This window comes from Cyprinus carpio, chromosome A25, assembly GCF_018340385.1.
Source record: "Cyprinus carpio isolate SPL01 chromosome A25, ASM1834038v1, whole genome shotgun sequence".
In the NCBI taxonomy this organism is placed as follows: domain Eukaryota; kingdom Metazoa; phylum Chordata; class Actinopteri; order Cypriniformes; family Cyprinidae; genus Cyprinus; species Cyprinus carpio.
In genome coordinates this window covers 10,514,572-10,529,274 of record NC_056596.1, presented here as the reverse complement: position 1 = coordinate 10,529,274, position 14,703 = coordinate 10,514,572, and the positions used below count along the sequence as shown (strand labels likewise).

The window sequence follows — 14,703 nt, the reverse complement described above, 5'->3', positions numbered from 1 at the left end:
AATAGATCCTCCAGGCGAGAAATTTGAGCTTCAAAGAGGTCAGAAAGTACAAATGTCCGGGTCTGGACTGCGGTGCTGAGGAGAAGTGAGTGAGGAGACAGAAATTGTGAGAAGAAGTGTAAACGCTGTCAGTATCGGGAGTTTGGTTGGCAGTTATTTCAACTGTTTAACTGTAGGGCAGTAATGTTGTTTCATTCGATGTCTTGTTCAAGTGGAAATGATGAATGTCACGTTAATGAGTTGAACAAGTCGGTTTTCTAAGCATCTGTTGGACTGAAGTCTGACTCAGCCCGTTCTTCTAGCTAGTCAGTGTATGTTTAAAATGATGCTTGTGTATTTTTTTTCAATTGGATTAAAGGGATAGTTTGCCTAAATATTAAAATTCTGTCACTGTTAAAACTGTGCGTGACTTCCTTCTGCATAAGAACTTAAAAAATTAAAGCATCACTATCTTTTCCACCATAAAGTGAAAGTGAATGGTGACGGCAAAGAAAATCGTTGAGAATGACAGTTGTATTTTTTTGGGGTGTACTGTCCCTTTAAGAGAATTTAATTCTTATTCCAACCTGCATTTAAATTCACTTTTGAAAGTTTCGTTTGTTTGTTTTTAAAAAAGAGCTTCAATGTTTTATTGCCCGTCACAATTGGAAACAAGCGCCATGTGTGCTGTTCTGTCTGTCCAACAGATGCCACATCCATCGCTGTGATGTTCATGATATAACTCACACCTTTTCAGAGGTGTGCTTCACTGTCTCATACAGATGGCTTTTAAGGCAGAAAGAGACATTCTTCTTTTTCATTCCGTGTAGGGAAGATTTAAGAGATCTTCTCTCTGGTTCCTTTGAATTATTTCTCTGCAGGCTACAAATAGGATGGTGACATGCCCACACCATCTTCTTGTTAAGAAAACATATTCTCTCAGAATACAAAAACTACAATCACATATAACATGAGATTTTGATAAATAAAAACATATATAACAGAGAGGTTGATATATCAAAACAAATATTCAACCAGTCTCTTTGTATCCTGTCCATGTGAACTGTAATAGATCATCCTGAAAACCTTTCAAAAAGATTAGGTTTTATGAAAAATAAATTAAATTTTTGAGGATATAAAAGCAGAAATGTGAAGCTTAAAATTCTTTTTTATTTGAAAAAAATAAATAAAGTGAATGGGGCAATTTTTTGAGGATATAAAAGCAGAAATGTGAAGCTTAAAATTCTTTTTTTTTTTAAAATTCAGTCTGTTACTTGTAATTTCTTTAAAATTCTTTTTTAAATAAAACAAAATTTGAGTACATTTTACAAGAAAATTCTATTTCAATATTTACTTAAAAATGTCATGTTCAATTCAATCTGATACTACTTGATATTTCTTTATAATTATTTGTGAAATGTACTAGCAATTTCTAGTAAATACTATACTTATTTGTTTTCCATTGTAGTTTTATAAAACACTTCACACAAGGTAAGTAGCTGTTTTTCACACTAAAATCATGGTAGCACATTTTATATTAAGTCTAGTGTCTATACTATTGAAATGGTGAGTACTTTAACACACTGGCTCCATTCACTTAAATTGCTGTAGATTAAGTATAACCCAAAATATTCCTTTAAAGTCTCTTTATATGGCACATCTACCAAATATATGTCTCTTTTAACAATTTAAAAAGAAATGTAAGTTTAATCTTTAATCTGGTTCATCAAATATTCACCCAGCGAGTGAATTATGAATGTCAGAGGTCTTCTTTTCCCCCACAACGGAATTGATTTGATTGGCTGCCCAACATTTGGTCATTATCGGATCACTTTGTGTAGCAACAGTTTCTTCTGTATTTCACCCTGGTCTGTACAGACAGGTATTTTTACTTTCACTGCCATAGAAATGACCTATGTTATAGCCTCCTGAATTCTGTGGAAATAATACTTGTGGGACAACTCATGCATTTTTTAGCATTATACTAATGGATGTTTGCTGTTTGTGGAGGCCGTAGAGAGTCGTAATATTTTAAAACAACCACTTAAGAACAGAAATCACTTTGGTTTCTGTTTTGGCTGTGTAGCTGCATTTAAGATGACGGGATCTTAGTTGTTCTCCATCATACACTGTAAATATGTTTGTGATGCATGCGTTTTGAATTGGCAGTCTCTTTTGCTGCTTAGTTTTTTACGTGTAGACCAGTGCTTGAAGTGGGCCGGTTCGCACTGATATGATACAGAGGCCATAATATGATATGTATCACGATACAGGACTGCACTGAATTTCACCTCCAGGATTTAGTAAAACATCTGTTTATTTAATCCTCCAGATTAAACCTTGTTGTAGCCTATATATTATGCTCTATTCATTATTTTTTTAGAAACCTCGCACTTTTGTACTGAGTTTTAAACTGTGTTCTTGTATACAAATTAAGCATGGTTCACGGCTGCACACGTGCCACATTATTGATACAGGGCCAGCTGTATCGATACTCGTATCGTCAAATCTCTGTGACGATGCATCGTCATATCAATGTATCGAACACAGCACTAACCAGCACTTCAATATTTTAGTTTTTAGCGTACTTGCACTTTTTCGTGCGCACCGGCACTTCTGACATGAGTCAAAGCGTCAGTGTCTGGGTGTTTTATAATGAATGCTGGCGGAACGTGTTTTAGATTATGTGCTGGTCAGTGGTTTAGTTATTCTGAATGAATCCGTATAGTAGCATATACAGTCAGGTAAAGGCAGCAGGTTTACGCAGCTCAACTGGTGCTTATTTATATTAAAAATGCTCTAAACAGTTTTCTTTCTTTCTTTCAGCATTATATGCATAACGTTGATATGATTTTTAAACACATTTCCTGATTTATTTGTGGCGCAACACTGACCATATGATTTTTAAACACATTTCCGATATTTCAGTAAACATTACCAGTATTTCCCATACATTGAATTATTTGTGGCGGAAATAATATCAACACTGACCGCCACAAAGAGATTTTCCAAAAGCAGGGCTCAATGCTAAGACTTGCCCTGCCAACATTTTCACTGACCCTGCCACAAAAAAGTAAAATAGTTGCCTTAATCATTGTTTTTGATCTATGTTATCTTGTATTCTAATAAATAAGCTTATGACCCCAATATGATAAATACCATTTATATCGATTTCAATTTCATTAAAAAAGCAAAAACTACTAGCCTGACAAATATAAAGTTCAATCATTATTAAAGACAAGTGAACAGTCAGTAAATAAGAACAATTTATGAACAATAGCACAACTGAATATATAGACTTAGCAAATCGCTTTACAATAGCGCTTTTTATTTCAATATGTTTGTAGGTGTTCAGGTACAACAAAATTTAAAGTCCATATTCTTCACTGTGTTCCAAATTATTTACAACAAAAAAACAAAAAAAAAAAAAACCAAAAAAAAAAACAAAAAAACAATTAAAAAAAAGCCATTTGAAATTAGTGATAACCAAAAAACAAACAAAAAAAACACACTTTTAGCATGTGCAATGTTGGATTTAAATTAAACAAAAAAATCAAAAACATAACACCAATTCTGAAGCAAAAACAAAATGGTCTGAATAAAACACATCTAAAATAAACTACACAAAAAACCTGCATAATAACAAAAAAACACACACGCTGAATGAGAAACAACCCTCAAATATCCACGCCATCACACAGCATTTGTCACAAGTTAGTCTGTTTCGTTTCTCATCCAACACGCGAGAAGCTGAGCTGAACAACCCTTCACTGTCTACGCTATGATACTTATCATTTATTTATTGAGCTGAACATTACATTCCAAAACATTAATCTTGTCTTTCTTAAACCACGGGCGCGGACAGGTACGCTCTCTCAACTTCAGTGAGCGCAGGAAAGTGGCTCTTATTATATATATATATATTACATTCCAAAACATTAATCTTGTCCTTCTTTAACCATTCTTTGGTAGAACGACTTGTGTTCTTGGGGTCGTTGTCTTGCTGCATGACCCAGTTTCTCTTGAGATTCAGTTCTCGGTCAGATGTCCTGACATTTTCCTTCAGAATTTGCTGGTATAATTCAGAATTCATTGTTCCATCAATAATGGCAAGCCACTCTGGACCAGATGCAGCGAAACAGGCCCAAACCATGATACTACCACCACCATGTTTCACAGATGGGATAAGGTTCTTATGCTGGAATGCAGTGTTTTCTTTTTCTAAACATAATTCTGCTCATTTAAACCAAAAAGATGGGCAGCATTGTTCTTTTTGGAGAGCAGTGGCTTTCTCCTTGCTACTCTGTCATGGACACCATGGGCTCATAAACATTAATATTAGCCAATTTGAGAAAGGCCTTTAGTTGCTTAGAAGTTAGCCTGCAGTCCTTTGAAACCTAGTGGACTTTTACACGGCTTGCTTTTAAAGTGTTCTTTGTTGGTGGACCACTCCTGGGGAAGGTAACAGTGGTCTTGAATTTCCTACATTTGTACACAGTCTGTCTGACTGTGGATTGGTGGAGTCCAAACTCTTTAGAGATGGCTTTGTAACCTTTTCTAGCCTGATGAACAACATCAACTCTTTTTCTAAAGTTCTTAGAGATCTCATTTGTATGTGCCATGATTCACTTCCACAAACATGACTAAACTTTGATAAATCCCTGTTCTTTAAATAAAACAGGGCATACACTGACACCTGATAGTTTTTCTCACTGATTAAAAACACTAATTTCTCTAATGGGCTCTAATTTCACCTTCAAATTAACAGCTAATCCTAGAGAGTCACATACTTTTGCTGCTCACAGATATGTAATATTGGATCATTTTCCTGAATATGTATTTTCTATCCATATTGATGTACAATCACATAATTTTGACCAAATTGTGCAGCCCAAGCACAGCAAACCTATTATTTTTTTATAAAATCAGAAATGTTTTTTTTTTTAGAAAAATTGTTCAAATAAAATCTGTTAAGTTTTGTTAATCTGTAACTAGATTGTTATTAAAACCTCACAGGGCTCTATGAACTGGTGCATGTTATTGACTTCTGTAGTACTACAGTAATTGAATGACTTCACAGGCATTTCTTTCTATGATGCATGTTATATTCAAAAGTGGACTAGTAACTCAATAATATAATACCAATTTATTTTCTTACAGCTCTGCATTAATAACTTAGGCAGCAGTTCAGTCCTGCTTGACAGAGTATCACTTTAATGTTTTGTAATAGCTGCAGAATATCCAAACTGGAATTACCACTTAAACACACAAACACACACATATTCCCACACTAAAGCAATTCTTCAATAGCTCTACAGCCACACACACTGCACCCACACAGTATTCCTCTGTGAGGCTCATGACAGAGTCTGCTGTCTGAATGTCGAGGACAAAATCAAAAAGTTCTGCGAGAAGGTAAAAAGACAAGTTCTCACTCTTTATGATTAGTCAGGCCCTGAGAGGATGAGGGGTTTGACATTCAAAAGATCCACTTGTCACACTGTCTGAATGGAATATAGGCTGGTGACATAGGCAATGAGAGAACCAGTTGCAGGGTAGAGTTATCAAGACTGCTATGCAGGCAAGGACTAATGCACAGGCTTGTCTAGGCTACAGCCTAGGTAGGGGCCCCACGTGTGCAGGGGCCCCGGATTGGCCAGACTATTTTCTTTTATTATTTTAAATTTACTTCAGGGTGAAGGTAAAAAGACCCTCATTGGCCCGTAAGAAACTTTAAAGGAGGATTCGTTGCAGAGTGTCTGACAAAATTTATGTTTTTTTTTTTTTTTTGTAGAATGCATGCTCAGCGCTGCTGAGAGTTTGCACGATCGTTAAATCGAAACCGAAAGTAAAACGCGAATGCGTATTCAAAACTGATTTTAATACCCCGCGTTTTGAGAGCAACTTCCTGACTCCCATTTTAGTTGGGAATATTTTATTTGTTTAGTCAAGTTTAGTCAAGTCAATTTTATTTTTCCCGCTTTTCACAATTAAAGCAGCTTGAAACAATGTGATGTTAATAAAACTAGCTACTTTTCATGCAAGCATAGTTTTATGGTAGATAACAGTGCTTTGTACAAATAAATGTGGTATTTGTGTCTCTAATGCATTAAGAAAGTCATAGGACACCAAAGTGTGTGTCATTAGTGGAATGTGCCTAAAATAGATTTCCTGCCATTTAGAGCCATACATTCAGATGGCTCATATTAATTACATAATTAATAAAGCGACTGAAGATCAAGCATAATGTCATGTGTTTTCCATTGGCATGGCAACCAACATAAAGAATAAATACAAAACCCTGTATTACCTGCTGCAGCAAAATGTGTTAATGTGTTAATCCATAAATTGCACTCCTTTTATTTAAAATTTGTTTCCATTTATAAAATCATTTAGAGTCTGCTTTACTTTCTCACTAGTTTAGATTGTGGTTATAAACTTAGAGCAGCAGTTACAGCAATATTCATTTATTTATAATAAACACTACAGTATTCCATTAAAAATAAGAATTTTAAATTTTGATTTAAAATGTGGAAAGATGTGGAAAGTCTAGAGCTGTTGTTTAAATATCATCCTGAGTAAACATCTGTCTTTAGGAGAAGCGTGCCACTGCACAGTAATATAAGTGTGTAATTTATTTCCCTCTAGGGCCATAGCACCTCATGTGTAAGGGAGGTCAACATATGGTGCTGAGCCGTACAGTGTGTGTGTGCATCTGTGTGTGTGAGAGGGAAAGAAACTAGAGTTAAAAAACACAGTTGGTATTACGTTGTGAGCAAGCAGAGTGTATTTCACGTGTGTATCGGATGAGTGCACGAGTGTGTGTTCGCCCCAGTGCAGTGACTGATGTAATTTACTCTGTCACAACATGAGGCCAGTCGCAAGATGACAGGGGAGAGAGGGAGAGCAAGGCACAGTGATGACGGACCTGTCAGCACTGATCATTTTGTGTGTCACGTGCAGCTTGGTAAGAGACAAGAACCTGTAGTGCTAGAACAGGTCCTGGATGAGAGTTTCCTCTGGGTGATGGTCATGTGTGTTGACCATGATTTGGCCAAGCACGGTGTGTTTTTGGATCAGCATCAAACAAACATTGTAACTTTTAAAGGAATAGTTCACACATAAATGAAAATTTGCTGAAAATGTACTCCCTGAGGGATGGACCCTGAGTCCATCCAAGGTGTAGATGAGTTTGTTTCTTCATTGGAACAGATTTGTGGAAATCTTCTGCAGTGAATGGGTGCCGTCAGAATTAGAGTGCAAACAGATGATAAAAACATCACTATAATCCACCTGACTCCAGTCCATCAGTTAACATTTTGTGAAGGGAAAAGCTGCATGTTTGTAATAAACAAATCCATCAAGATGTTATTAACTTTAGAGGGGTCATATGATGCGATTTCATGTTTTCCTTTGTCTTTAGAGTGTTAAAAGCCGTACATACAGAAGATACGTAAAGTCGCAAATGCCTTTTCAGATATTACCTTTCATGCAGTGTGTCATGTAGCTGTATGTGAACATAAACTATCTGCAAAGTTGTGAAGCCACCATTGCACGATAAATAAAGTTATTGTCTATCAAAAACGAGAGTCGGCTCACAATCGCCTAAACGAGTCATCAGGAATTCAATTCTTATTCTGTTATGGCTTTACGTCATGAAGTAACACATTTGCATAATGCCCGTCCACGTTCTACATCGGCAACTTGGCTGCCCACAAACACAGTAAAATTTCTGTGTGGTTGACTTCATTTCGAGAAGATGCTGTATCCTACGCTGTGAGAGTATATTTGTTTTTATCACATCTAATAATTACCACAAACTTGTTAACACTTGACACTTACCACTGAGAAATGTCCTGCTCTAGTCGTGCTTGTGAATCAGTCTCTTGTCGAACAGCCAGTTCAACCGTTTCATCATCAGACTCCTGCTCGAATTGGTAGGGTACAAGCGATACCATCTTTTCTATGTATTGACAAGTCTCCAGGGCCAATCTCTACGGTTCTGGATCAATCACAAAGGACTGCGCCATCTGACCAATCACAGCAGTGAGGGCTCACACAAAAAAGAGGTTTATAGAGACACATATACAAGACACATATAAAAAAGATAAAAAAACACAAAAAATATATTTTTAGAAAAAATATAAATTTTTAGTGATTTTTTTTTGTCCTTGCATGCATGTAAACCTGTTTTAGGAGACTCATAAAACAATATTAGCAACCTTAAAAAGGGCATAATAGGGGAACTTTAAAGTCTCAAACCCAAAGAGATATTCTTTATAAAAGTGACCGCTCAGCCACGCCTTCCTAAAACGCCTCGTTCAAACATGCCCCCACGTCTACATCAGTGTGTGGGAAGATTTGCATAACACCACCCAAATGTATACGCAAAGAAAGAAGGTATAACTTTTATTCTAGCTGTAGTATTGTTGACACCGCCATGTTGTGGAGACGCTGTGTGTTTAGCTGCGAAAGCCAAACTACTTTTTTTGGGCTTCCAAAAGAGGACACAACTAGAAATCAGTGGTTAAGTTTTATTTACAACTGTTCTTAAACTGTTCCAGAACAGTACAACCCAAAAATTTGAGTGTGTGCAGCACATTTTACGGAGGAAAGTTTCCTAAACCTGATAAGGGGCGTAACATTTCCATCATATGCTTGAGGAATTCAGCCAATCACAACGCACTAGATAGCTGGCCAGACAAAGCACACTGTGCTTTTTAAGAACGATGAGCTCTGTAAAAATTGATGCGTTTCAGAAAGGCAGGGCATAGAGGAGCAACAATAATGTACAGTATGTGGAAAATTTGTATTTTATTTTTTTTACCTTAAACAGTGTAAACACATTGCATTGCACTAAATACACATAATAATGTGTGTTTTTTTGCAACGTCATATGACCCCTTTAAACCATTGCTTGCATTTAAAATACGAGTCCTCTGTTCATAATATTGCTTTCTCCAAAAAAAAAAAAATAATAATCTTGTCTGAATCAGGAAAGAAAAATGCACAGATCAAGCACTGTTTATAAAGGATAAAGGACAGTCCATAACAGTTGTAAAGAAATATGTTGGTGTTTTTTCATGTGAGAGGAAAACAGGAGATGGTCTTTTTCATTGGAGGAAGCATTGTAATGGATTATGGACTCATATTTTAGCCAGAAGCGACATTTTGAAGTTAAAATGTTTTAATTATGGATTTGTGTCTTACAGGCTATAATTTATGGACTTATTGTGAATTATTGTGATGTTTTTATCAGCTGTTTGTACTCATTCTAATGGCACCCATACACCCAAAAAGACCCAGCTACAGCAAGCAATTTAATTAAAAATAAATCCAAACAAGTTCCCATAAAATAAAGAATCAAACTCATCTACAACTTGGATGGCCTGAGAGTATGTAAATTCTAAGCAGAGTTTAATTTTTAGGTGAAATGTTCCTTTAACCACCCTTATATTTAGAAGGATATGATGTCTTAAACCAACATATTGTTTAGGACCAACAATAATATGAAGATGTCCTGCTTGAAAAAATCATGGTAAGGTTAATGTGTAGTATAAGGATAAAAGGGCCTGGGTGAGAGCAGTGACAGACAGTAGCATCTGGAGACTCGCATGGGGCCAGTTACTATGGCAGTGAGTCTCTTAGGATGTTATGGAATATATACTCAGCAGGTTGCATCTTAGTCGAATTAGATGCCATGCTTAAATTGATTCAAATGGAAAAAGGACTGTTTCATTAAAACATTTTATTAAGGATGTGATGTATGTCTCTATTTGTTTCTCCATTCAAGCATTTTTAACTAGGATTTACACAAGCTTCAGTCTGGATCCAGAACACCTGAGAAGAGATGATGCCAACCCCTCAGAGGACCTCAGATAATGCCAACCCTGAAACAACATACAGAACTACCAAATTTTGCTATAAGTTTGCTATAAGTTTATAGCATTATAAGGATTATAAAAAAGGTAAAACTATTAAAAACTATCAGCGTTTCGTCTAGCGCAACTTCCTTCCCTTAAAAGCGGTTTGCATTCGTTCCTCCCTAAAACCCAAACTTAACGTCAGAATCAGCACAATCGTGATTGTTGTAAAATGCTGTCTTTACTGTGGCTAAATTGCGGGACATGTTTGATAATAAAACGTTGAAAGCACAATAATCCGCACAAGAGATACTGTTTCCCAGGCTGAAATGTGTGCGTGCACTGCGTGCGCTCCAATAAGGACCACAACTAGACGAGCAAATTACACTTTGTCAAAATATGTCAGAATAGCCGGCTTGGAGAGTGCTCATTTAAACACAGTTTGTCTAAAGTGGACGTGAACAGTTGGGAGAAAATCCGATGTGTGTCAATATACAACAAAATGCAAAGAGAAAATCATTCCCACTCTCAATCTGAATAACGTTAGCTTTAATAAGCATTAATCTATCAATTCATACAGTGAAAACTATGCAGTGTTCATTTTTTTTTTGATTACTTTATCAGATTTATTTTGTAGGCTATATTACTTGCCTGAACAGTAATATTAGTAGACCTTCATGGAACACTTAAAGCACTGTTTATTTCAGTTGTATCTTTGTTTTGTTGTATTGTCAGTTTGTTTTAATTTGTTTATTTCTTCATGTTCTTACTGTATCTTATATATGTATATATATATATATATATATATACACACACACACAGTGGGGGAAATATTTTTTCGATCCCCTGCTGATTTTGTAAGTTTGCCCACTTACAAAGAAATGAAAGGTCTGTAATTTTTATGGTAGGTTTATTTTAACAGATAGCCACAGAATATCAACCAAAAATCCAGAAAAAACACATTATATAAAGGTTAGAATTTGATTTGCATTTCGGTGAGTGAAATAAGTATTTGATCCCCTACCAACCAGCAAGAATTCTGGCTCCCACAGATTAGTTATGTGCCCATGTGGAACACAGATTAGTCCTGTCACTTTAAGAAGTTACTCCTAATGTCAGCTAAGACACCTGTCCACACAGTCTGTGTCTTCCATTCCAACATCTTCCACCACCATGGGCAAGACCAAAGAGCTGTCAAAGGATATCAGAGACAAGATTGTAGATCTGCACAAGGCTTGAATGGGCTACAAGGCCATCAGCAAGAAGCTTGGTGAGAAGGAGACAACTGTTGGTGCGATTATTTGGTAATGGAAGAAATACCAAACAACCATCAGTTGGCCTTGGTCTGGAGCTCCGTGCAAGATCTTGCCATATGGGGTAAGGATGATCATGAGAAAGGTGAGGGATCAGCCCCGAACTACACGGGAGGAGCTTGTTAATGATCTAAAGGCAGTTGGGACCACAGTCAGCAAGCAAACCACTGGTAACACACTACGCCACAATGGACTAAAATCCTGCAGCGTCCGCAAGGTGACTGAAACATACCACCAAGGTAACAAAGGAGAGGCTCAGGAAGAAGCACATAAAGGTCATGGAGTGACCTAACCAGTCTCCAGACCTCAATCCTATACAAAATCTGTGGAGGGAGCTGAAACTTTGAGTTGCCAAACAACAGCCAAGAAAACTTAAGGATTTAGAGAGGATCTGTAAAGAGAAGTGGATCAAAATCCCTCCTGAGATGTGTGCAAACCTGGTGACCAACTACAAAAAACCTCTTACATCTGTGCTTGCCAACAAGGGTTTCTGCACCCAGTACTCAGTCATGTTTTGCTTGGGGTACAAATACTTATTTGACTCACTGTATATCAAAGGCTTAATAATATATAATATATAATATATCATTTTGAATAAGGCTTTATTAGATAAATCTACGGCATATAAACAACTAATAAGCACACGCACTCACACATTCACACAAGTTGCAGGAAAATAGAAAGTTAGGGGAGAATGAGTTTAAGAGAATGAAAATGTGAAATCCCAAGTTTACAGCAATATGTGAAATTGCATAGACATGAACAACCATCAGTCACTTAATTAACCCTCGCATTGAGTCATCAATGAGGTTAAAATTATATTAGATAACACCAGTACAGATCAGAGTCTGGAGGTACGTTACTTGTGATGCCTGTGTAATGGGGTTCCCTTTGTTGTCGCTGAAAAGGGGGTTTCCCGAAGTTGCTGACTGGCTGGAAGTTCAGTAGTCGTTGAAGTGACGTCTTGGGAAGCCCGTGGTTGGGAGTAGGCTGAAGATGCGGAGTTGTGGGCTGGTTGAAGTTTCAGACGGGCACGTGAGGTCAGACTCGGAGACACGGCGTTACAAAACTCAACTCAGAACACGAACTCTCAAACGGAAAAGAAAAGAAACTAAAGTAAAAGAATAGAAGTAAAGTTTGACGAGACTAGGTGGTGTTTCTTCTCATCGTGGCTAAGTAGCAGCAGGCGTGCAGTCCGAAGCACGCTGGAACGGCGCTCGAAGAACGCTAAAAGTGATGACAAAGCATGACTAAAAGCAGCAGCTAAAAAGCAGGCTAAAAGCAGGCTAAAAGCCGGCATGACTGATAGCGCAAGCTAAAAGCTAAAAAGCAAAAGCAAAAAGCAGGCTAATAGCAAAATTTGATGGTGTCCTGAGTATTTAAACTGGCATTTTGGCCACACCTCAAATGTTGTCTTGACCAATTAGATATTGTCTTTTCTCGGGGTGTTGCATTGTTTGTCCCACCCATTCATAAATCATATGTTATCTTACCAAGCACGTGGTCCGAATTTTCCCGCTCTTGCAGGGTATAATTTGGACATGATTCCTATAACAAGAATATGATACATTTGACAAATAACTGACGGTCAGAAACGTTTCAAGCAAGAGGATTCGAACACACACACTAAACATGAATATGATCCCTTAAGCTATTCAAGAGTTATTTAAAAAGACATACACAATAAGTGATTAGAAACATTATAATCAAATGTGTGGGTTACATGTATGATATGTAGTTAAGCAATGGACTGATATCCATTTAGAAGTCTTTTTTGAGTTCATTTTGGTGCATATATGCATTGGAAGGCATTCTCTGTGCCATTCTGTGGAGTAAGGAGATGTCCTGTGAAGACCAGAGAGGTTAAACAGGTCTCCTTAGGAATTTCAGTCTGGTTTCCTTCGAGGTGGGGGAAGTCAATCCAAAGAGCTTGTGATCATGATTACTATCATGGGTTTACATGTGATGGTAACGCTGTGCATCTCTTTGATTACTTGCATTCAATTCTTCTTTGAATTGAAATTGTCAATAATTGTTCTAATGGTGTTAATGTTGAAAGCTGTTCTGTGAAAGAGCTGGTTGGTTATATAGCTTCAGACTGTGGTGCTAGGAGTTGATTTACAGCATCCTGTTGCCTTTCCGAGGAATTCGGCTTCTCTTGTTTCAACCATGCTCACGATCGAATCTTTCATTTGTCTGGTTCAGGCCTCATACGCTACAATACCATTAAAGTACCTGATCGATAAGCAGTACTGGTAAGAGTAGTAATGCTGTTAAAACCTTAACGATACCCATCCCTATATATGTAGCCTTCAAATGGAGTCAGAAATATAAAAAAATTGCAGAGAAATTGTATTTATTTATTAATTACAATTTCAGATGATGCCCAAATTGCCAGTGTCTGAGTGAAGCAGGCAGGGGCGTGTGTATGTGGTGGCCAGGGGTGGCACCGGCCCCCCCTGAAATTTGGCTGGCCACCCAAGGTGCCCCCCCTACCAGATGTCTTGCCATAGGCTTGTTTTTAGTAAATTTCTAACTGCATCTGGCAGTGGCGGATCCTGGCATGTGCAGCTTCTTAGGGCCACTTTCTTCTCCTCTTTATACTTAATTTTAGGCTGTTTCCATAGCGTGATATAGGCTATGACAAATAAAGAGCACTTATAATGTTACGTGATCCATGTAATGCGCGAGGACAAATCTCTCCACTTGCAAGCAGATTTCCTTCACTCACACAAAACTGTGTGCTTTTAAATATACATTGTTCTTTTATGAATTGTCTCTGTTCTCGCTCAGATATTGTGCTAACACTCTCAAAAATTTATTTCAAAACAATTAATACTAATTCATTTTAACAAAACCCCCCCTGGCTGGCCACCCTCTTTTGAACCAGTGTCCCAGACTGCCCCCCCCCACTTAAAATGCTCTAGGCGCGCCCCTGGAAGCAGGGCAACAAACAAGTCTGTGCTAAATGTTAATGAATCATTTTGCTAAGTTATTGCCATTTTCTGTGCTATGTTTAAAAAAAATATTAAGGCCTTATGTACACATGAACTGTGTACAACAATTTTAAACTTAAAGGGTTAGTACACTTTCAAATTCAAATTTCCTGATAATTTACTCATCCCAATGTCATCCAAGATGTTTACTTCTTTCTTTCTTCAGTCGAAAATAAATTAAGGTTTTTGATGAAAACATTCCAGGATTATTCTCCTTATAGTGGACTTCAACGACTACCAAACGGTTGAAGGTCAAAGTTACAGTGTAGCTTCAAAGGGCTTTACATGATACCAGACGAGGAATAAGGGTCTTATCTAGCGAAATGATTGGTAATTTAAAAAAAATGTATATGCTTTATAATGCTCGCCTTGCACTGTTCTGCAATGCGCGACCATGACTAAATGTAATACGTAATCACATTGAAAAGGTTACACTTGACGTAGGTGGAAGTACCGACAAAGACTAAGTCAAATGCCGTTTACAAAAAAATTTAATATTTTGAACATACAACAACTTTTGAATGGCCCTCCTTTTCCATATTTGTAAACACT

General features: G+C 37.2%; 1 protein-coding gene across 1 annotated transcript in view; it reads left to right on the top strand.

Annotated features, from left to right (window-relative positions):
* LOC109083935 (carbohydrate sulfotransferase 8-like) overlaps window positions 1-14,703 on the top strand; it is a 50,044-nt gene that overhangs the window by 396 nt on the left and 34,945 nt on the right. The gene's annotated exons all lie outside the window — the stretch shown is intronic.